This window comes from Podarcis filfolensis (assembly GCF_964270895.1).
Source record: "Podarcis filfolensis genome assembly, chromosome: Z".
In the NCBI taxonomy this organism is placed as follows: Eukaryota; Metazoa; Chordata; class Lepidosauria; order Squamata; family Lacertidae; genus Podarcis; species Podarcis filfolensis.
The window spans coordinates 40,985,916-41,010,462 of record NC_139617.1 but is presented as its reverse complement, the minus strand read 5'-3'; the positions used below and the strand labels follow the sequence as shown (position 1 = coordinate 41,010,462).

At 46.4% G+C, this 24,547-nt stretch overlaps 1 long non-coding RNA gene across 2 annotated transcripts; it reads left to right on the top strand.

Moving 5' to 3' along the window:
• Positions 1-158: 158 nt before the first annotated feature.
• On the top strand, positions 159-11,849 carry LOC310754945. Of its 2 annotated transcripts, XR_014544094.1 has the most exons (4): positions 159-204; positions 3,271-3,426; positions 5,683-5,778; positions 6,174-7,360. It is a non-coding gene; the product is annotated as an uncharacterized lncRNA (long non-coding RNA). The 2 variants fall into 2 exon arrangements; XR_014544093.1 differs by lacking the exons at positions 159-204; positions 6,174-7,360 and adding an exon at positions 11,601-11,849 and having other exon boundaries at positions 2,747-3,426.
• The last annotated feature ends 12,698 nt before the right edge of the window (positions 11,850-24,547 follow it).

The window sequence follows — 24,547 nt, the reverse complement described above, 5'->3', positions numbered from 1 at the left end:
CTGTTTAACATCTACATGAAACCACTGGGTGGGGTCATTCCAAGTTATGGAGTACGTTGTCACCAATATGCTGATGACACTCAGCTCTATTTCTCCTACTTCTGCAGGTGAGGCAATGGAAGTGCTGGGCAGGTGTCTTGCCTCAGTAATGTACTGGATGAGAGCCAACAAACTGAAACTCAATCCAGATAAGACTGAGGCACTGTTAGTGGGTGGTTACCTAGACCAGTTGGGTGGGAGATTGCCTGCTCTTGATGGGGTTAGACTCCCTCTAAAGGAGCGGGTACATAGCTTGGGGGGTATTCCTGGATCCTTTGCTGTTGCTTGAGGCTCAGGTAGCCTCAGTGGCCCAGAGTGCCTTCCATCAGCTTCGACTAGTGACCCAGCTACGCTCCTATCTGGACAGGGATAGCCTAACTACTGTTGTCTATGCTCTGGTAACCTCAAGGTTGGATTACTGCAATGAGTTATAAGTGGGGCTGTAAAATGACCTGTGATCCTCAGATGAAAGGCAGGATAGAAATAATAATAATAATAATAATAATAATAATAATAATAATAATAGATGAATATTCTGGTCTGGTAAGTATTTTCTGTGCTTAGTTTCTGTGCATCATGCTGCTGTTAAAGGCAGAAGAGCAGGAGCAGAATAAAAAGGTGGCAACAGTCACTGGGCATCTATTTCTGGCAAGCTTCTCCATTTGTTGAGCTCATCATCAAAAGCCCTTCTCTGGGCATCTTTGCTGACAGATGTTAAGGGGCTCCTGGCTGAAGGATAGAAGGTGCAGCAAATAGACTTCTCCCCGGGAAAACTTGCCTGATGGTTCCGTAACGCAGTGCTCTTCAACCTTGGGTCTCCATATGTTGTTGGACTACAGCTTTCATCATCCCTGACCATTGGCTAAACTTTCTGGTGATGATGGGGGTTGTAGTCCAACAACATCTTGGGGTCTCAAGAGTGAAAAAACCAAATGACACTGAACCAGATGCGTCAGCAGTGCATCAGGTGTATCGCCCTGCTAATGCTGCCATGGAACTTGAAGTTTTACCTGTGAGTCTGAATTCCTGTAATTTTGCTTTTGTTACTGCTGATGTTTATTTTGTGTCTTTCCAGCCCTGTAGCCAGTTGCCCACCACCTCCCCTCACTAGAGTAAAGCGGGGCTGCGCTGAGCCACCAGCTCACCTGCCGACCCAGCCAATGTGGCCCTTGGCAGGCTGAAAGGAGCACTGGGCCTCACTGGCCTGCATGGGGGCGCCTGGTTTGTGCCCACTCAAAAACTATGCTCCCGGGCCACGGCCCCACTGGCACCCACCACACTATGCCCATGAGTTTTCCCAGATGATATTTTGTAGGACGGGGCCAAATGCACTGTGCATTTGCACTAGGACACTTTTATTGTTTTAAACAAAAGAAGTCCCATGGTTGCATGACTTCCTGGTGCAACTGGACTTCTCTGCGACCCTTCCCCTCTGCAGGGAGGTGGGACCGATTTGGATGCCCCCCCCAGTCCTGAATGGGATAACTGTGCCCCTGAAGGACCAGGCGCTCAACCTGGGAGTCATTTTGGACTCACAGCTGTCCATGGAGGCGCAGGTCAATTCTGTGTCCAGGGCAGCTATCTACCAGCCCCATCTGGTACGCAGGCTGAGACCCTACCTGCCCATGGACTGTCCTGCCAGAGTGGTGCATGCTCTGGTTATCTCCTGCTTGGATTACTGCAATGCACTCTACGTGGGGCTACCTTTGAAGGTGACCGGGAAACTACAGCTACGTAATCCAGAATGCGGAGGCTAGACTGGTGACTGGGAGTGACTGCCGAGACCATATAACACTGGTCGTGAAAGACCTACATTGGCTCCCAGTATGTTTCCGAGCACAATTCAAAGTGTTGGTGCTGACCTTTAGAGCCCTAAACGGCTTCGGCCCAGTATACCTGAAGAAACGTCTCTACCCCCATCTTTCTGCCCAGACACTGAGGTCTAGCGCTGAGGGCCTTCTGGCAGTTCCCTCACTACAAGAAGTGAGGTTGCAAGGAGCCAGGCAGAGCGCCTTCTCGGTAGTGGCGCCCTCCCTGTGGAACGCCCTCCCATCAGATGTCAAGGAAATAAACAACTATCTGACTTTTGGAAGACATCTGAAGGCAACTCTGTTTAGGGAAGTTTTTAATGTTTGATGTTTTATTGTGTTTTTAGTGTTCTGTTGGGAGCCACCCAGAGTGTCTGGGGAAACCCAGCCAGATGGGTGGGGTAGTAGTAGTAGTAGTAGTAGTAGTAGTAATAGCTCTCTTCTAAATATTGTTCCAAAATGCTTGTGATTTTGTTATGTAGGTTGCAAAGTCACCTTGAACATGTTGGAAGGGTGACGCAGTCTGTGAGGCCTCAAAGAAGTATATATGTAAACAAATAATTCCTCCAGACAGTTTATTGATTAAAATTCACCCAGATTTTCTTGCACAGAGCTTTCGCAGAGGTCAGACTATGTCCAGTCATTGCTGAGCATTTGTTCTAACTTGTCTGTGGGAGGTAATACGATGATGAGCCATTGTCCTGCATTCATCCTTATTTACTTGCTGGGTGTTTATATATCTTCTTCTTAGCCATCCATCCATCCACTCCACACCTTTCAATGTTTTTCTCCAACCCTTTCCAACCCCCAACCCCCTGCAAAAAGCCAGTGTTCTCAGTGTATTTGTTGCACAAGTGCACCAGAGTGCTTTAATCCACTATAAATGCACAAAACCTCAAGTTCCAGTTATTGACAGTCTGGAGGTACCCGAAGATGCTTGCTGCAAAACAAAAGGCACTGAGTTCATTGACTTCCTAGTAGATATGCTGATGTTTGTGGCTTGAATGAGTAACCTCACGTGAATCAGCCTCTTTGCTGACAAGCCTACTCTAGAAGCATCATCACTAAGAAACTGGTCAGGACTGGCTATCAGTTCCTGTTGATGAAAGGGAAAGATCTATTCAGTTTCTGAGCTTATCAGTCAGGCCTAATGTTTGGTTGTTAGTCCTGGGCAGCTTTACGGTGTTTTCTATCAGTGATCTATGATCCTCTTCTTCTGAGCCGCTGAATAGTGTTTCTTGAGCCATTATCTGGGAAAAGGCTGGAGCTTTTTCAACCCAAGACCTGTATTGTGTTCTGGGCAACCTTCTGGGGGCCACATGCTAGGGGTAGGAGGGGCCAGAGGCAATGATCAGGGCCAGCCCAATACATTTTAGCACCTGAGGCAAACCACAAAATGGTGCCTTGCTTCCTTCCAGGGAAGAAGCTGAGAGTGAAGATCTACAGCAGGAGCAAGGAGAGAATAAAGATCTGCATTGGCTCTGCTGCCCCTGTGGATCCTCCCGCCTGAGGCAATCACCCAACCTTGCCTCATGGGTGGGCTGGCCCTGGCAGCTATTGAAAATTGTAACTTTATATTGTAAGCTAATTTCTGCACTAAATTTTCTTGGGAGAAAAGCAATGACAAACCTAGACAGCATCTTAAAAAGCAGAGACATCACCTTGCCAACAAAGGTCCGTATAGTTAAAGCTATGGTTTTTCCAGTAGTGATGGATGGAAGTGAGAGCTGGACCATAAAGAAGGCTGATCGCCGAAGAATTGATGCTTTTGAATTATGGTGCTGGAGGAGACTCGAGAATCCCATGGACTGCAAGAAGATCAAACCTCTCCATTCTTAAGGAAATCAGCCCTGAGTGCTCACTGGAAGGACAGATCGTGAAGCTGAGGCTCCAATACTTTGGCCGCCTCATGAGAAGAGAAGACTCCCTGGAAAAGACCCTGGTGTTGGGAAAGATGGAGGGCACAAGGAGAAAGGGTGACAGAGGACAAGATGGTTGGATAGTGTTCTCGAAGCTACCAGCATGAGTTTGACCAAACTGCGGGAGGCAGTGGAAGACAGAAGTGCCTGGCGTGCTCTGGTCCATGGGGTCACGAAGAGTCGGACACGACTAAACGACTAAACAACAACAACAATTTCTGCACATGGCCTCCTACTTAATATCTCTTCCTTGCCTGGAGGATAATCAAAGACACATCCGAGCCAGGCAAAAACACTCACTGAGGGTGCAAAGCTGGGTTGGGCTTGGGGCAGAGTCCTGAGGGTCAGAAAGAAGGAACTGGAGGGCCCTATTTGGCCTCTGGGTCTGAGGTTCCCTACCATATAATATTTCATAATCTGTCCTGGGATCTCTTGGGATGAAGGGCACTAACAAAACAACAACTGAAGAGATAAATTGAAATATAAAAACTAAAAGCCTGATCCTGTGATCTGGTGTGGAAGGGAAGAAGTCCGGGGAAAGCTCCAGCTCAGGGATACAGCAAATGCTTTGGGTGCAGAAGGTTCCAGGTTCAATTCCTAGCATCTCCATGTAAGTCTGGGGAAGCCCCTTGTGTCAGGGCTGGGCTCTGTGGGCCATAATCCAGGGTAAGGAGCTGGGAACCATAAACTGTGGATGAGTCAGTGTGGGGCAGTGGTTACAATGCTAGACCATGGGCCAGGAGGCCAAGTTTCGAACCCTGCACTCAGCCGTAAAGGGTGACCTTGGCCTTAAGGATGCAGGAACATCCCACATGGGGGCTGCCACATTGACCCACCCACCACCACTGCTTCTCTTACCTCGCCTGGGCAGCAGCACCCATGAAACAGCAACAGTGGGTTCCGGTGAGATCTTGCAGAGCTCTTGTGAGATCTCATGGAGATTTCAGCAAGATCTCATGATAAACCACCGGCGTCAGAGGTGCTTCAGTTGCCCAAGGCAGCTGCCTTAGCCCACCTCATGGGCAGGCTGGCCCTGATCCCACAGCTCTCAGGCCATGTTGCTGAAGCATGGCTGCTGGTTGGGAAAGAGAGACCTTTATACTCCTTCCTGCCCAAAGGAACCCAGAAACCAGCTTGTGTGGGCAGAATCCTTCAGGAAGACTCCGTTGGAAAAGGCTGCTGCCTGAAGCTCCCCAATTGCTCACACAAGTCAGTCACACCCAGAGAGATCCCAGCAGCTCCTTGACACTCTGGGTTCTATTTTGTGGGTGGGAGTCAGCCACAATCTTGTGTAACAAGCCTGCTTCCCTCTGCCCCCCACAAATAATCTGGGGAGGGCTGCAGCTTGCTGGCAGAGCATCTTCCTTGCATGTAGAATGTCCCAGGTATCTTAAGCCCCGCAATGTTGGTATGATAGGGCTTGGAAGACAGGTGGATGGGGAGGAAGTGAGGGGTTGTATTGTAGGAACTTGCGTTGGAGGAGCGGAGGTCTCCCTTTTCCATCCTGATTTCAGTTGCTTTGGAAGAAGAAACAGGGATGCCAGTTCACCCCACTACAATCTTCCTGAAGAGTGGGAGGCTGGGGATATCTTTAATCAGTCAAGAGGGGAGGCTGAACAGAAGCCTGAGCAGGGGAGGGGGGATGCAGTCTTGTCACCTGCAACCAAGTCGCTGCCTTCTCAGGTGAGAGCAGAACCGGCCCATCCCAATGGGAGCCCGTGCTTGCAATCCTGACATTCCCACAGGTCAAAAGAGTCTTGCGAGCGAGCGTGCCATGCCTTATCTTTAAAAGCTTGGCAGGAAGGATGGGGAAACTTGTTGGGACATCTTGGGAAAGTGGGTGGGGCAGAAGCCAATGACAAACAGAGGCAGGACCAACGGCAGGCTGAGCAAACCCATTCTAGTTTTCTCCCCAGCCTGCTCCCTGCTGAGTTCTGTGAGAGGCGGAGTTGAGACTAAGAAGGAGGGATCTGGTATCCAGTGCTACTTCTTGGACTGACTGTAAGCAAAAGGTGAGCAGGTGGGGTCTGGCTGAAGAGAGACTGAGCTTGGTGGGGCAATGTCCCATTCACCCTAATGTACCAGCCTCCACTGATCTTATGCATACTGACTCAGCTTGATTTACCTTCCAGGTAAACATGCGTAGGATGGAGCTGAGGGTACCATCATCCTGAGTCCTTTCTGAGAAGGTTATCTCACCCTCTGATCCTTTTATGATGTTTATGCTGGTCAAGTCTTCCCCTTTGCCTGCCCTTTGACCTTTCCCCTTATCCTTTTCAAAAAAAAAGTTTATTTTGAGTTGTAGGAGGAAGTTAGCCAAAGAGCAAAAATCCTTTCTTCTTTCTCCCACACTGGGGAAACTGAGGCTCACTTTGCAGATCATGAAATTCTTCATCTTTTGCTTCAGAGTCAGCACCCGTGGCCCAGCCTCAGGAGCTGACTCTCCTCCTTCCGTCCTTTGACCATAACCCCTATATCAAACTCCAGATGTGCGGGGAGATTAACTGAAAAACCAGCAGATGAGCCAGCCTGTTGAAGCAAGCCTGATACATACACTCAGAACAGAAAATGCCTTTTTAGAGAACTCTGGGTGTCAGCAACCTGGGAGCAGTTTCTGCTTATCAGGTTGCCAACTTATCCCATTCCCAGCAGGGCTTGGAGCATCGTTGGGTAACATAGGAACTAAGGACTCCTCTGGACATTTGTTTATTGAGCATTCATCCTGATTTGTTTGCATAAAGATTATCCCAGCAGCGGAGCATATGCCCACGCTACCCAGGGCGGGTGCGCTCCTGAGGGGGGCGTAGCATAGAGGGTTCCCTCCCAGGCGCGGGATATCTGCCAGGGGCGCACCGAGCCGCCCATGGGGGTGGAGCAAGCCACCCATGGCAAACATTCGGCATGCTGCGATTCCCAAGCCGCCTCCAAGCTGTCAAAGGAAGCTGCAGGGCAATGAGCACTGGTCTGCTTCCACAAAGCTGATGCAGAAGGAGGTTACATGGCAGGTAAGTGTGGCTTGGCTACATAGGCATCAAGGGCCAAATGTGAAATCTTGGCAGGCCTGATTTAGCCCAAGGCCATGGGTTCCCCAATGCTGCATTCACAGCTACAAACATTACAAACTGGCAAGAGCACTAGACTGAGGTATGCTGTCCGATTTCCTTGTAGCCACCAGCTACATATTGCTAAAGTTTCTAGTCCATCTGCTGTATGCTTTTTTCATTGCCTGCAAAAGCCTAGGTGAAAATGTATGTCTGGGTTGTGTTGTCAGAATGTGTACAATGTAGGCAACTGGGTGCAATCTAGGGGCAAGAAATTTCAGAGGTTGGGGGTCCGCTACTGAGAAGCAGGTGCCACCACACCTTGAACCTCCAGTTTGCCATATGCTCAAAAGAACATAGGAATGCCTCTTTAAACTGTCATGGCTTCCCTCAATGAATCATGGGAACTGTAGTTTGCTCTAGGTGCTGACAAATGTTAGGAGACCCCCTGTTCCTCCCACAGAGCTACAATTCCCAGAGTTCCTTGGGAAGAGGGATTGACTCCTTAGAATTCCCAATACACTTAACAAACTTCAGTTCCCATACGTTTTTAAGGTATCATGTTTTGCTGTGTTTGGAAGCTGCCCAGAGTGGCTGGGGCAACCCACTCAGGTGGGTGGGCTACAAGTTAATAATAATAATAATAATAATAATAATAATAATAATAATAGGAAAGCCATTCCTATACAAAGTGGTATGACAAAGCTTGAAATGTATAGTGCAGATGGGGCTTCTACACTGTCTACACCAGGCTTCCTCAACCTCGGCCCTCCAGATGTTTTGAGACTACAGTTCCCATCATCCCTTACTACTGGTCCTGCTAGCTAGGGATCATGGGAATTGTAGGCCAAGAAAACATCTGGAGGGCCGAGACTGAGGAAGCCTGGTCTATAGTGACTGGCAGTGACTCTCCCAGGTTTCAGACATTGAGCCTCCCTTGCCCTCCACCAGCCAAAGCTGGAATCACTGGGAATTGAACTGGGAAACTTTCACATGTGCTAATGCTTGCTGACCCACAGCCCTTTGATTGTGCTCTGAGGTGAGTTACGTAAACCTTGCTTAATATTAGCCGTGGATAAGATGAGTGTAAGTTAATCTGCATGAAAGAGGACAGTTTTGCTTTTGTTCTCCAGTTTTCTTTGAGAAGGGAAACACCCAGGCTTTGCACAGAGGCGTTCTTTGTTAAGCCTGTTTTAAAGAGAGAGAGAGAGAAAGAAATGCAGCAAAACAGAGAGGTGCTGACCTTGCCTTTGAGGCTGCTTAAGGGCAACACTTTTTATCTTGCTCAGAAGAAAAGGGTGCTTAGGAACATGTGGCATCATAACCCTCATTATGCATTGCAGAGATGGTAAGAGAGCCAGCATATATCAGGGGCCCCCTGAGGGGCACAAAGCATTTCAGCAGTGCATTCCACTGTCTTCCAATAGAGCCCCAGGTGAGGGACATAGGAAGGTGCCTTGCATGGAGTCAGAACAGTAGTCCACCTAGCTCAATACTGTCAACACTGACTGGTACTGGTTCCCTGGGATTTCAGACAGGGATCCTTTCCCAGTGTGTCTGGAGATGCTGGGGATTGACCCTGTGAGCTTCTGTCTGCAGAGTAGATGCTCCACCACTGAGCTCCAGCCCTTCCTCAATGTAGGAGCATAGGAAGCTGCCTTATACTGAATCAGACCAGTGGTCCATTTAACTTAGCACTGTCAACACCGACTGGCAGTGGCTCGCCAACATTTTTATAATGAAAAAAGGGATGTCCATCATCACCTCCATCATCATCATCATCATCATCATCATCATCATCATCTTTATACCCTGCTCCACTCTTTGCAGCTTCCAACATATATAGAAATATAAAGGTAAAGGATCCCTGACAGTTAAGTCCAGTCGCAGACGACTCTGGGGTTGCAGCGCTCATCTCGCTTTAGAGGCTGAGGGAGCTGGTGTTTGTCCGCAGACAGTTTTTTTTTTTTAATAAATATTTATTCAATTTTCCAATTTTATACAAACACAAAAAGAAAAAGAAAAAGAAAAATATTAAAAACAAATCAATTTCAATGTCAATTTTTCAATAACATGTTTCTTTGACTTCCTCATACCTCCCCTTCTTGTTTTCTAGTTCAAATTGTTAATCCAGCAAATCCTAATCTCTTAACATTCCTTTTAACTAACACCTTTTTTTCCAATCAACGTTTTAAATTTTATAACTTAAACTAATCCCAGTTCTTTTTATCATAACAGCTAGAGACCACATAAGTTCAATCCAGCACCTTTCAAAGTTCATTAATTTTGCAATATTTCTGTAAATAGTCCTTAAATTTCTTCCAATCCTCTTCTGCCGACTCTTCTCCCTGGTCGCGGATTCTGCCGGTCATTTCTGCCAATCCCATACAGTCAATCAACTTCATCTGCCATTCTTCCAAAGTGGGTAGATCTTGCGTCTTCCAGTGCTTTGCTATAAGTATTCTTGCTGCCGTTGTAGCATACATAAAGAAAGTTCTGTCCTTCTTTGGCACCAAATGGCCGACTATGCCCAAGAGAAAAGCCTCTGGTTTCTTCAAGAAGGTATACTTAAATACCTTTTTCATTTCATTATAAATCATTTCCCAGAAAGCCTTAATCTTTGGGCACGTCCACCAAAGGTGAAAGAATGTACCTTCAACCTCCTTACATTTCCAACATTTATTATCGGGCAAATGATATATTTTTGCAAGCTTGACTGGGGTCATGTACCACCTGTATATCATTTTCATAATATTCTCTCTTAAGGCATTACATGCCGTAAATTTCATACCTGTGGTCCACAACTGTTCCCAGTCAGCAAACATAATGTTATGTCCAACATCTTGTGCCCATTTAATCATAGCTGACTTAACCGTTTCATCCTGTGTATTCCATTTCAGCAGCAAGTTATACATTTTTGACATGATCTTAGTTTTAGGTTCTAGCACTTCTGTTTCTAATTTAGATTTTTCCACTTGGAAGCCAATTTTCTTGTCCAAATTGTAAGCCTCCATTATCTGAAAATAATGAAGCCAGTCTCGCACTTTGTTTTTTAGTTTCTCAAAGCTCTGCAATTTCAATCTGTCTCCTTCTTGTTCCAAGATTTCCCAATATTTCGGCCATTTGGCCTCCATATTGAGCTTTTTCTGGGCTTTCGCTTCCATTGGTGACAACCACCTTGGGGTCTTATTTTCCAGTAAATCCTTATATCTGATCCAAACATTAAACAAAGATCTCCTAACAATGTGATTTTTAAATGCTTTATGTGCTTTAACCTTGTCATACCACAAATATGCATGCCATCCAAAAACGTTGTTAAAACCTTCTAAATCCAAAATGTCTGTGTTTTCAAGAAGCAGCCAGTCTTTCAACCAGCAGAATGCTGCTGATTCATAGTAAAGTTTGAAGTCTGGCAGGTCAAAACCACCCCTTTCTTTTGCATCAGTTAAAATCTTATATTTTATCCTGGGCTTCTTGCCCTGCCAGACAAATTTAGAAATGTCTTTCTGCCACTTCTTAAAACAATCCATCTTGTCAACAATTTGCAATGTTTGAAACAAAAATAACATTTTAGGCAATACATTCATCTTTATAGCTGCAATTCGACCCATCAAGGAAAGCTTCAAATTTGACCATATTTCCAAATCTTTTTTCACTTCTAACCAGCATTTCTCATAATTATTTTTAAATAAATTCCCATTTTTAGCTGTCATATTAATCCCCAGATATTTCACTTTCTTCACCACAGTCAAACCTGTTTCATTCTGAAATTTCTCTTTTTCAAACAATGTCAAATTTTTCTCTAAAACCTTAGTTTTGGACTTGTTCAGTTTAAATCCTGCCACCTGACCAAATTCTTGAATTAATTCTAAAACTCTTTTGGTACTAGATTCTGGCTCCTGTCCGCAGACAGTTTTTCTGGGTCATGTGGCCAGCATGTCTAAGCCACTTCTGGCGAACCGGAGCAGCGCATGGAAACGCAGTTTACCTTCCCGTCGGAGCGGTACCTATTTATCTACTTGCATTTTGATGTGCTTTGGAACTGCTAGGTTGGCAGGAGCAGGGACCGAGCAACGGGAGCTCACCTCAACGCAGGGATTCAAACCACCGACCTTCTGATCGGCAAGCCCAAGAGGCTCAGTGGTCTAGACCATTATATAGAAATATAACAAAACATTAAACATTAAAAAACTTCCCTATACAGGGCTGCCTTAAGATGTCTTCTAAAGGTTGTATAGTTACTTATCTCCTTGGCTCGGGGGTCACATAACTCTATACCCGCTGATGTTCTGCCATACTTTCCAACATTTCTCTGGTGAAAATAGGGACGTCCTAAGGAAAAGCGGGACATTCTGGGATCAAATCGGAAACCATTAAGTTTCTGCTTAATCTGCTGCTAACCAGATTAAGAGGCCTCTGGGTACAGGGCAGTATATAAATTCAAATATTATTAATAACAACAACAACAATAGCCATAACAACAACAACCATTCAATCCATCTCTTTATTATGGTCAATGCCCAATATTCAATCTGCTGTTAATGAGACAGGCTGGTATCTCCCAGTTCATGGGTGACTTGGGCTTCAGGAACAATTTCCAGATATATGACACTCCTCTCTAAATCAATACTTCTCCCTTCAGTTTGCATCAGTGCTTAAGTGTTTTTTTCCATCTCCCACAGATATTGTGTTACTGTTCAAAACACATTTGTATCTGTCATATCATTGCATGAGTTTCACACCCTGCTGGAGAAAACTTCCCTTTTCCAATTTCCACATTGCCTTCTATGCAGAAAACTGCTGGTCATCTCAACCCCCTCCTCCTTCTCCATCTGAAGCAACTTGGGGATCACCATGGAAACGGTTACCAATTAACTGCAACTGAGTATGTAACGGCTGTCTTTGGAAATGAGGAATGGGAGAACCAGAGCTGGTGGCGGCAGTGCCCTTTTGACAGGCGCCTAAGCATACTTCAGCTCCATTTATACTTTTCCTTTGAAATGTTTTAGATCTTTTGTTTGATTAAAGGCCTCTCTGCTGAATGATTTTATGAGTTTGATTAATCATCTTATCCTATATAATTTTGCATACACAGAAATAACTTCGGTGACTCTGGAATGACCTCCCTAAGAATTCGGTCATGTACTGGCTTTTGCTTTCTTTAGGCACCCTATCAGTACAAATGTAGTTCATTCAGAGAGAGAAATATACATATTAGTCTATGTTTCACTGAAATAATTATGGAACTGATTTCTTTTTTTTTGCTGCTGCAGAAATTAAAGATACGAAGAACTGTAATAGATTAACAGGAAATGTCTCAGATTCTGCATCTTTGAAATGGATTATTAGCGGTGCTGTTTTTATAGAAAAAGAGGTACCTTGTTCTCTTTGAATAGCAATGGTGCCCACCTGAGAGGTGCCAAAACTAAGTTTCAGTGAGTTCCGACTGAAAAAAGCCCTAATTATTAGTATGGTGAGTTTCCCTATGGAGGGGCTCAGTGGGCTATCACTGGATCAGTTCATGCCAATTCAACCTGAAGCCCCTGTTGCTGGCGAGTCTCCGCCTACAAAAATGTCTGATGCCAAGTCTAGCTCTGAACTGGCTGAGTCTCTACCTCTGTCACGTAGGACATGGAGATGTCAAACAGACTGCTCAGGCCTAGTCTGCTAGAAGGAATTCTCATCTGCTTACCCAGGCCAAAGATGCAGCCCACTTGCCACGCTAAAGTCATGCCCACCTCACCTTTACATAAGGAGGGTCCATGGAGTGTGTTGGCTGTTGGATCAATGCCTTAACTTGCCTAGACATGTGTTGCATCTGTTGTGCCTTTGACTTTAGCCCTGCTTTTGCATTATACTGATTTGAACATTAGTGCTGTGGGCAGCAAACGTAATCTGGTATTGAGTTCTTCGTCCAAGGGGGAGCCTGGACATCGTGGTTAAATGGGTGCCCAATTCAGTGGCGTAGCGTGGGTTGTCAGCACCCGGGGCAAGGCAAGTAATTTGCGCCCCCAAACCCGGGGCAAGGCAAGTAATTTGCGCCCCCTAACCCCTAACCTGCCGCCGCTGCTAGCTTCTTCTTGCTGCTGCCTGGTCTGGTCTGGTGTGGTTCTCTCCTGCGCTCAGCGCTGCGCTGGGCGGCCGCTGCACTGTCCCTCCCCCAGATAGTCCCTCGCTCTCTCTCCACACCGCACGCCTGGCACCCACCCCCTCCACAGTGGGCGGCGACCCGGCGGCTTGGATCGGATTCGCACAGCCAGCACTGCAGTGAGAGAGAGTGAGTGAGCCAGGTGGGGCAGAGATCTGCGAGTGCGAGCGCGCCCCCCCCCAGATGTTGCGCCCGGTGCGGCCGGGCCCCCCTGCACCCCCCACGCTACGCCACTGGCCCAATTGCATCCAGATATAGACAGAAACCTGTTATTTCACCTCAGGAACCATCGTGCAAAATTTGGTCAGGAGGCAGAGGCGGAGCTAGCTGCTCTGGCACCTGGAGCGGCACACATGGTGTGGACCCCGGACGGGGCAAGCCGCCTGCAGTGAGCGGCGAGAGTCCCAGGGTGGGGGGCGCCGCCTGTGACAAGTGTTCCAGGGGGTGGCACGGCAATGTCACCCTCCCCCAGGGATGACACCCAGAGCGGACTGCACCCACCGCATCCCCCTTCCTCTACCACTGTCAGGAGGTGCCCAAATGCAGACCATTCATAGAAAGCAGAGAGCTTTCCCTGGGGGGAGGAAAGAGAGGATCCCCTGGGAAGAGAAATTTGTTGTCAACCCACCCTGTGAATTGTGGATCTGTGGAGGGAATAGGGGTTGCCTAACAACTCTCAGCACCTTGACAAACTAGAGTTCCCATGATTCTTTGGGAGAACCTATTGCTGCTTAAGGGATGTGGGTGGCACTGTGGGTTAAACTACAGGGCCTAGGACTTGCCAATCAGAAAGTTGCCGGTTCGAATCCCCGCGATGGGGTGAGCTCCTGTTGCTCAGTCCCAGCTCCTGCCAACCTAGAAGTTTGAAAGCACGTCAAAGTGCTAGTAGATAAATAGGTACCGCTCCGGCGGGAAGGTAAACGGTGTTTCTGTGCGCTGCTCTGGTTCGCCAGAAGCGGCTTAGTCATGCTGGCCACATGACCCGGAAGCTGTATGCTGGCTCCCTCGGCCAGTAAAGCGAGATGAGCGCCGCAACCCCAGAGTTGGCCACGACTGGACCTAATGGTCAGGGGTCCCTTTACCTTTACCTTAACAACTCTCAGCACCTTGACAAACTACAGCTCCCATGATTCTTTGGGAGAACCTATTGCTGCTTAAGGGATGCGGGTGGCACTGTGGATTAAACCACAGAGCCTAGGACTTGCCGATCAGAAGGTTGGCGGTTCGAATCCCCACGACGGGGTGAGCTCCCGTTGCTCAGTCCCTGCTCCTGCCAACCTAGCAGTTTGAAAGCACGTCAAAGTGCTAGTAGATAAATAGGTACTGCTCTGGTGGGAAGGTAAACAGCGTTTCTGTGCGCTGCTCTGGTTCACCAGAAGCAGTTTAGTCATGCTGGCCACATGACCCGGAAGCTGTACGCCGGCTCCCTCGGCCAGTAAAGCGAGATGAGCGCCACAACCCCAGAGTCGGTCACGGGGTCCCTTTACCTTTACCTTATTGCTGCTTAAAGGGGTATGGTGCTGCTTTAAATGCCTTAAGTGCAGATGGGGCCTTGAGTCCAGCACTTCTCCAGACTACACAGGAGATGTAGGAAGCAGTTCCTGGTAAACACCGACAGCTGGTATAATTAATACAGAGTATAGATAATAATGTGCCCTTATTCTGCTGTCACAAGAGTTGCTTGTTGTTTGTCAGAGGACAGTTTGCCTCAAGGAGTTTCCATCCTTGTTATCTGTCTTGTCTGACGTTAAGATCAAGCAAACAAGTAATGCAACCTCTTGCCAAAACTTAGAAAGCCCCTTTGCAGCTGCTTTTAAATGTTCCCAAAAGAAGAAATGAAAGTCTGTGGGTTTTTGTTTTGCTAGACTTTGTCTCCAGTTTTTCTTTGTCTCTCTCCCCATCCCACCCCACCCTTCAAGTCTGGTCAACTGGCAAGCCAGGTCACATCCCCCCTTGCGCCATACATTTAAAGCATATTTCCCCAACAAAAAATATTGGGAACTGCAGCTCAGTGATTCTTATTGCAGGGAAGGGGTAAGGTGTTTTAAATGAAAATAGCTTGTTGAGGATGAGCATGAACTATTCTGGATTGATAAAAGCTGCTTTGTTGTGCTACAAACAGGTTAGAGTGTGTACAGCCTTAGTGTTGATGTGCGCACTTTAACCTAAAAGTCTGTATGCTTCATAGTGTTCATATTCACCTGGCTGCTTATGGGCTGCTGGTTCATGTTTACCAGGCAGGCTCTCTACTGTATTAGTAAAGTATTTAAATTTAAAATCTCTTTATCATGGTCAATGGCCAGTATTTGTGTTAGTATTAACAGGCTGCGAACTGCATCAGTGTTCATATGCATGATCTTCCCTTACATGCTCATTCAGCCACCCAGAGATTTACCTTCTAAACACCCTGGAGGGAGAAACTGAATCCCGAAGCTTAGCAATATTAGCAACTCAAAGATTCCTAGCAACCCCAGAAGGCTAGAATACAATAAATAGGAACCATGATTTATCCAGGACAGAGCCCCTCTAAATAGGGAGTGCCCTTGGTAAGCAGGGAGAAGTGTTAAAATGCATTAGAATGTTGCGGAGTGGAGCTTTTCTGATCAGGGTAACAGATCACTGTGCATTTTTCCAGGAAACAGCCAGATGCCGTAAGGATTGGCACCCATCCCTCCAAACAGCTTAGGTGAATCTGTCACCCCTACTTTCATGCACCCACCCCCATGTTCTTCTGCAATGGATGAGGACAGAAGATGCCTCTGCTCAAAGGTGGGGCCAACAGCTCACAGGACTGTTAAACTTGTTCACCCTGTTGCTCCAGGGAGGAGTGTATGTATGTTATGCCCACAGGTGAGCATGTTTCCGTGTTTCAGCCCAGATTGTCTAATGAGCAAGCAGGAAGCAGGAAGAGATCACTGAGAGGATGGAACAAAACACAGAGGCAAATGTCCCTCCATTCATTGTCTTTAAGGGGCTTCGTCTGATGCTTATGTTGTCTTAACATGATGGGGAGGGGCTGTTGTTTTCTGAGGAACAGAGGATTTGATCAAATCCACTCCATACATGGAAATCACATTTTAAACACGTGGCTCCCACCAAAGAATCTTGGAAATGTCGTTTGTTAAGGGTGCTGAAAATTAAATTGTTGTTGTTGCTTTTATTGTTATTCATTGCATTATACGGTGGTACCTCGGGTAACATACGCTTCAGGTTACATACACTTCAGGTTACAGACTCCGCTAACCCAGAAATAGTACCTCGGGTTAAGAACTTTGCTTCAGGATGAGAACAGAAATCGGGCTCCGGCGGCGCGGCAGCAGCAGGAGGCCCCATTAGCTAAAGTGGTGCTTCAGGTTAAGAACAGTTTCAGGTTAAGAACGGACCTCCGGAACGAAATAATTACTTAAGCCGAGATACCACTGTATTCCACGCTTTTCTCCAAGGAGCTCAATATGGCGTACATGGTTCTCCTACTTTTCATTTAATCCCCACAACAACCTTGTGAGGTAGGTTTGGGTGTGTTGAAAATGGCTATCCTATCTCTTCTCAGTCCCCTCTTTTCCACGCTAAACATACCAAGCTCCCTCAACTGTTCCTCATAAGGCTTGGTTTCCAGACCCTTGATCATCATGGTCCATGGGCGTAGCCAGGATTTTTTTTGGGGGGGGCAGAAGCTCAGATTTGTATTGATTGGGGGCAGCTGCCCCCTGCCCCCCCTTGGCCACACCCATGTTGCAGTCATCCTTCTCTGCAGATGCCCCAGCTTGTCAAGATCCTTCTTAAATTGATCCTAAATGATTAAATGATGCAGACATATGCATACATTTCTGCACATCAGTGCTTGTTGAAGACCTGTGAGCAGAGCAGATCAGTTTCTCCCCCAGTCAGTTGATAAACAACCTCAGCAGGTAATGCAGAGCAAATGTTTGCAAAAGGAACCAGTGATGCTTAGTCTGATGCGCAGCATCTGTGATGCCCACGCAGAACCTCCTACAACCGTGCAGGTCCTGACAGTGTACCATGTGGGAGCAGGAAAGTACCTTGGGAGCCTCAGGCTGCACAACAAGTGTCTCCTGATGGCAGCTTTTCCTGGAGAGGGCTAATCAGGGGGAAATACAGTGGAATAAGCATGCAGTTGAAGTGTGACTGAGTTCCAACGAGCCAGTCATGTTTTTCCAGGGTTTACCCTTCCTGTTCGCTTTGAATCCTTGGCCTCGCTCCTGTATGGTGCTGTTTCATGCCTCTGCATAGCCATAGATTTGAAGTTAAAATACATGATGTTAGGATCTTTAGGTACCAGGCAGACCATGAACCACCAGGCAGACCATGTACATACAGACTGTACATTTGAAACACACTTTAAATCACCTCCCCAACTCGAGGAACAAATTTTTTAAGGTTGCTTGGAATTGTAGTTCTGAGGGCGGGTGGCGCTGTGGTCTAAACCACAGAGCCTAGGGCTTGCTGATCAGAAGGTTGGCGGTTCGAATCCCTGCGACGGGGGTGAGCTCCCGTTGCTCAGTCCCTGCTCCTGCCAACCTAGCAGTTCGAAAGCACATCAACGTGCAAGTAGATAAATAGGTACCGCTCCAGCGGGAAGGTAAACGGTGTTTCCGTGCACTGCTCTGGTTTGCCAGAAGCAGCTTAGTCATGCTGGCCACATGACCCGGAAGCTGTATGCCGGCTCCCTTGGCCAATAAAGCGAGATGAGCGTCGCAACCCCAGAGTCGGCATGACTGGACCTAATGGTCAGGGTCCACAAATTATTGGGCATGTGTGTGGGTGTGGGTGTACACTCTTTAACTGTGTTTTAAATGTATGGTGCTGATGCAGACAAATTCTGCCCCTTTCTGCCCCCCCCCCCCAGAAGCTTGCAATAGTATTCATGGGAAAGGTTGCCGTTGTGTGATGGTTTAATGCTGTAAATGTAATCAAGGTTGCATTCCAAACACAGAGAAGATTAGCCAGAAAATCACTTCTTGGCCTAGAGGTAGAACAAGAATGATAGGAGTTAAAAGGTTTCAACTACTAAACTTTTGCAGATGGGCTACTGCTGTAAAGGTGCAGGAACAAAGGTTGGTTTGGGGGCTGGCAGCCTGACTCACTCCATGGATTTTAAAGAGTGTTAGGGTTTTTTTTGGGGGGGGACATGTTAGGCTGAATGAGTCCTCTTTTGATTCCTGGATCCAGCAAGGATTCAATTGCTGGAATAGCCAAGCCAGCCTGGGTGATGAGTCCTTAAGAGAACAAAAGAAAGATTTTCCCAATCTTAAATTCAATTCTCCTGAACATTCAACACCCATTTTCCTATGCTGCTTTCACTAAGAGACTTTTTTTTTTTAAAAAAAAAGGCAATTTCTTCTAATTTAATGCATTTTTGCTATGTTGCTTTCAACAATAAAGGTAAAGGTACCCCTGCCCGTACGGGCCAGTCTTGACAGACTCTAGGGTTGTGTGCTCATCTCACTCTAGAGGCCGGGAGCCAGCGCTGTCCGCAGACACTTCCGGGTCACGTGGCCAGCGTGACAAGCTGCATCTGGCGAGCCAGCGCAGCACACGGAACGCCGTTTACCTTCCCACCAGTAAGCGGTCCCTATTTATCTACTTGCACCCGGGGGTGCTTTCGAACTGCTAGGTTGGCAGACGCTGGGACCGAACGACGGGAGCGCACCCCGCCGCGGGGATTCGAACCGCCGACCATGCGATCGGCAAGTCCTAGGCGCTGAGGTTTTACCCACAGCGCCACCCGCGTCCCTTTCAACAATATCTTCATCTATATACACACTTTTACCTGATATATGCATTTTTTTGTTAACACTGGTTGGATGGAGAACTGCACTGCAAAATTCAGATAAGTACATATTTCAGAGGATGGCTCTGTTTCAGTTTGTATATTATTTCAGAAAGTGCAATATCAATAGATTCGCCTTTACAGTGGTACCTTGGGTTCCAGACGCTTCAGGTTACAGACTCTGCCAACCCAGAAATAGTACCTTGGGTTAAGAACTTTGCTTCAGGATAAGAACAGAAATCGTGCTCTGGCGGCGTGGCAGCAGCAGGAGGCCCCATTAGCTAAAGTGGTGCTTCAGGTTAAGAACAATTTCAGGTTAAGAATGGACCTCCAGAACGAATTAAGTTCTTAATCCGAGGTGCCACTGTAAATGCAAACTGCATCACATTCCTCCACTATCCATAATAGAAACATTAAAAACAAGTTAACTTTGTGCAGTTAAAATATGGTGGATTTACCGCAGCATGAACTAAAGATAGCAGAGGAACTGTGGGGGAGCCTAGCATTGGGCAATACTGTAAATTCCTTTGACAACATTATCTTAGGGCTCTTTAATAAGTCTTCACTGCCACAAGGCACAACGTCTCCTCTCAACATTGTCCCCAGGCTGCCCTGCCCCACAAAGGACAGTGTTTTGAGTTTTTGGGGATGGGTGGGTAGGGTTGATGTTGAGACCTTTCTAATGCCTGGGCCCCCTTCCAATTTCTGGAATAGCCAGGCTAGCTTCCTGGTGAGGTAATGGACCTGATGAAGTAAAGGGAGTAGCTCTGTGCCAGGCAGCAAATGCCTCCCTCAACTTGCAGGTAGCTAGAAAGACAAAGGCCAGAGATAAGAGTTGAATGATGGGAGCTAGAAGTTGGAAGAAAAGCTGTTGGCTTAAAAGCAGTCGGATTTCTGTTTGAATCCAAGGTTGCAGCTAGGAGGGAAGCAAGTCTCTCTTGGAGTGTTAACGCTGTGAACTCCTCCATTGCAGGCTCAGGTTCTTTAATGTGTAAATGAACCATATATCCAAACGACACCACAGTCTCTGCTGTCTCTAATTCCAAAGGAAACACGAGCCCTGGAAGTGCCCGGAACCCCTGGAATCTCACACCGCTCAGAGATTGGGGTGACGTGCAATAATTTTGCAGAGAAGGAAAAAGTAAAAAAGGAGGCACCCAATTTTTATTTTTATTTTACTGCTGAATTTATTTTGTTACTGTTAACTACTTAATTTGTTTACAATATGTCTCTAAATACTCCATAAAATATTTCCAGTCTCCCTCAAATACTTTTTTTTTATCCTGATCTCTTATTCTGTTTGTCAGTCTTGCCATTTCTATATATTCTATTAACTTTGTCTGCCATTCTTCTTTCCTCCATCTTCCCTCCATCTCTGAGCATACACCATTTGTGCATCTATAGTTGCATACATAAAAAGAGATTTGTGTTCCCTGGTATATTTACATCTGTTATACCTAAAAGAAAAGCTTCTGGGGTTTTGACAAATGGCTTTTAAAACATTTTTTTTTCAACTCATTATATATCATTTCACATAATTTTTTAAAACCCTTTTGCATGTCCACCACAAATGATAAAATGTACCTTCTTTTTTCTTTACATTTCCAACAAGTACAGTCATACCTCTGGTTGAATGTGCTTCAGGTTGAGCGCTTTCGGGTTGCGCTCCTTGGCAACCCAGAAGTAACAGAGCGTGTTACTTCTGGGTTTCGCCGCTCGCACATGCGCAAACGCTCAAAATGACATCACGCACATGCGCGGAAGCGGCAAAACGTGACCTGCGCACGCACAGATGCGCCATCGCATCTTACGTTCTATTCAGGATGTGAATGGGGCTCCAGAACGGATCCCGTTCACATCCCGAGGTACCACTGTATCAGTTTCAGTCTTGCATGGCTTAGCTAATTTACTTGGTTTTAAATGCCACCTATAGATCATTTTGATATAGTTTTCCTTCAATATGTAACATGCAGCAAATTTTAATTCCCCCCCCCCCAATTCTCCCAGACACTTATTTCTGCCTTTGGCCTTTGGTTCTTAGACTCTTCTCAAGATAACATTGTGCTGTTCTTACTGTTGTTTTACAAGACTGGCATCAGTACCGCTCCTTCTCTTGTTTTCCCAGGCCAAGTAGGTTATATTCAGGACACACCTATTGCAGATGTAGAAAGCTCAAGGGAGGTGTCCATCATCTATGTTTTTCAGAAGAATTAAGCAGCCAACAAGTTTTGAGACATTGTCAGGTCAACACCCAAGCTGGCAGATGGGGAGATCAGCTTTGGGTGGGGTTGTTTCATAGGCTGCCAGGTGAGCTGTTATTACTATTGCTATTGCTATTATATTTTTAATGATTTGTTGGACTTGATACAACACAGGCACCCTGATTAGAGTTTTCATTTCTGCTCTGAATAGCGTCAGGTTCTACAGGTGTCATCAATTGCCTAACATTTCACCGCAGAGGGAAAGCTATGGCTCAGTGGAAGATCATTTGCTTTGCATGCAGAAGGTCCCAGGTTCAGCTCCCAGCAGAATGGGAATGGGTGAATCTGTCAGCAGGTTTCCTTGCTTCTCATTCTTCTAATCTTCTGTTCTCCACCTTTCTGCGTCAGTCTGCAAATTCTTTTTTTTTTTAATGCCCTAGTGAAAAATCACCAGTGTTTCATGGATGAATTTATCCCAGCAGACACACTTCTGTGTGCGAATTAGTACACATTACATGGCTGCAGAACTGCAAAGCAATGTTTGGAGAAGTCTGTATTCTGAAGGATGGCTGTGTTTTGGTTCATGCATTGTTTCAGAAAGTGCAGATTTAGGTAGGCTTGCTTCCAAATGTGCACAGAATCTAAGCCACCAACCCCGCCTCAATCTTTATCACAAAGCACCAGACATGGGGCTGACAGCAACCCTTGCGGTGTGGTTTCCAAGAAGGAACCCCAGAAAAGGGAATTTGACGGATGAGTAGCCCTGCCCACCTGTCAAATTATGTCACATCACAGTGATGTCATGTGCCTGAAAAGTAGGCGGCTCCCTGCCCATTATCCAGTTTTGACCCACAAGGCTGATTCTGAAAAGGAGCAGATCCGTGGAGCCAAAAGGGAACTCAATCTCTTCATTGGAGCAGTGGTCCACTTATCTTGAGCTGCTGTTCCCTCAGCAGCTGATATTCAGAGTCAAATTGTCTCTGGACCTGGACAGTATCATATAGCCATCACAATGAGTAGCATATGTTGATAGTGACATCTTCCACAGATTTGTCCAGGCGTAAGGAACTGGATCCATAAAGAAGGCTGATCGCCGAAGAATTGATGCTTTTGAATTATGGTGCTGGAGGAGACTCTTGAGGGTCCCATGGACTGCAAGAAGATCAAACCTATCCATTCTGAAGGAAATCAGCCCTGAGTGCTCACTGGAAGGACAGATCGTGAAGCTGAGGCTCCAATACTTTGGCCACCTCATGAGAAGAGAAGACTCCCTGGAAAAGACCCTGATATTGGGAAAGATGGAGGGCACAAGGAGAAGGGGATGACAGAGGACGAGATGGTTGGACAGTGTTCTCGAAGCTACCAGCATAAGTTTGACCAAACTGCAGGAGGCAGTGGAAGACAGGAGTGCCTGGCGTGCTCTGGTCCACGGGGTCACGAAGAGTCGGACACGACTAAACGACTAAACAACAACAACAAGGAACTGGATCTAGTTGGCCAGGACCTTATCTTCCCACATCATTTGTGGGCCTGTCAGTCACCTGTCAGTCACATAATGTCACAGTTGTGTCAGGTTTTGCCTGTATGATCTGAAAACAAACTGCCTGGGCAAGGTACTGCACTAGGCAAGTTCTACCAATCAGATGAGTGTGGCTTGGACTCAAAGGTCATGTGGGCTGAATTTGGCCCATTGGCCAGAGATTCCGCACCCCTGAATTAGGCTCCGTCAACACTGTAAAGCTGTATCATGCCACTTTAAACTAAAGTGTCCGGGATTATTTGGGGGAAGCCAGAACTGGGGGAAGTGGTATGGTACTGCTTTAAATGTATAGTGCAGATGGGGCCAGAGCCCCCTTCCTTTAAAAGCCATTGAAGTTGGTGTCTGCAAGCTGGTAGAGTCTTTAATTAGAAATGCAAAGAATCAGACTCAATGCACAACCCTCTCCTGCCCATATACCAGTAGTAGAAATCCTGCTTCACCAGTGAAGCTGAAGCTACGGTTGCAGAATTAATACTCGAATCATTTTTATTGCAGGCTCACATTCCCTTCTGTGCCTTCCTCTAAATACAGGAATATAACACAAGGTGTATGCTGTGTTGTGTCTCCAGCTGTAAACTTACCTCTCTGTCTTTGGCACAAACGTAATGTATTTTTGTCGGTGTTTGTCCTTTGATGCTATGGCCTGTTGGCTACGCAAATAAAGTCTATTCATTCATTCTTTGGCACAAAGAGAAAAATAAAAATGCTCACGACCCTGCCCAGGACACGGAGCAGATATCTCGGACCTGGTAAACTCTTTTGGCTAAGGAGTTTATGAGCAAATCAGGCTGCAATGGAATCAGGTAATGGTTTAGTGTAACTACCATTTACCCTGGAGGAGAGGGAAGTTAATTGCTCCCAATTGCCTCTGAGGAAGGAAGAAGTAGGTTAAATATTAGCAAGAAGCAGCCATGTAAAAACAGCTCAGCAACAAAGAAGGATCCCAGGAGATACGGTAATACTTCTAGTTTCAGAAGCCTGGGATCAGCTGAACTGAATAACCACAGGTACATCTAGGCATTTGATGCCGACTTTGTAGAACTGTAAAATTCATTGGTGTCTGGCTGTTCTGCTTGGTGTTTGGGTCTTAAATATCTGATGCTTGCATCTGACAATTGCTTAAGCATCCCCTGTGTTTTTGTAGAGGAGGAGGATGGGGGAGAAAAACAGAATAAGAGGACTCCACCTCCAGTGAACCACCTGTCTCTAGCTCCTATTAGCTACTCTGCTCACTGCCCCATTCATTTCTAACCACCACTGACAGCAGGGTGCTGTCCCAGTGTCTATAGATGTGGGTTTATGCACAACTCCCCTTCCAGCAGGTGGTCCACAAAGATACCCATCTATGTACTTAAAAAAAGAAAGAAAGCACTGTAGCCATGAGCTGTGGGTCTGACCCACTTTCCCCTCATTTTTCCTTACTCAAGCAGGAAGGAACACTTGTGGTTTCTTTGCATCCACAGAGACCCTAATTAGAATGCTCTGCGATCATTAGGAAAGAGCCTTTAATTGCTGCTTGGTGCAAATGGGGCAATTATCATGGCTGGACAGGGCCGAGCTGGGCTTTGCTTTGACTCTGAGACAAACTAGATGAGATTGTGAAATTGTGTGACTGCAGTTAGCACACACTTTTTTTGTTATGCCAATTTGCAACTCTGGTAGGGGCGTGGGTGTGGACTTGATTCAAGGACCCCTCCTTCCCCACTCTGTGAGGGCTCCTCTAGATGACACATCCATCGAGCATTCCCCCAGATTTCCCTTTCCAAAGCTCACATGGAGCTTAGACAATTTCTGCTCTTTATTCAGCATTTGTTTTTATTTGTTTTCAGGAAGGTTATAGGTCACTGAGCTTTCATCTCACATTAATCCTGATTTGCTTGGATTTGTCTCACCCCATTTGGCACAATGGATCAGATTTCATTGCATTTAGGTGTGTCTATAGATCAGGGATTGGGAACCTCCATTGCAGGTTTAGACCTATCTGTTTGGTCAGACTCTTTGACTTCATAGCTTTAGTTTCTGCTGCTGGAAGTACTGGGTTTGGGTCCAGTGTATATGTG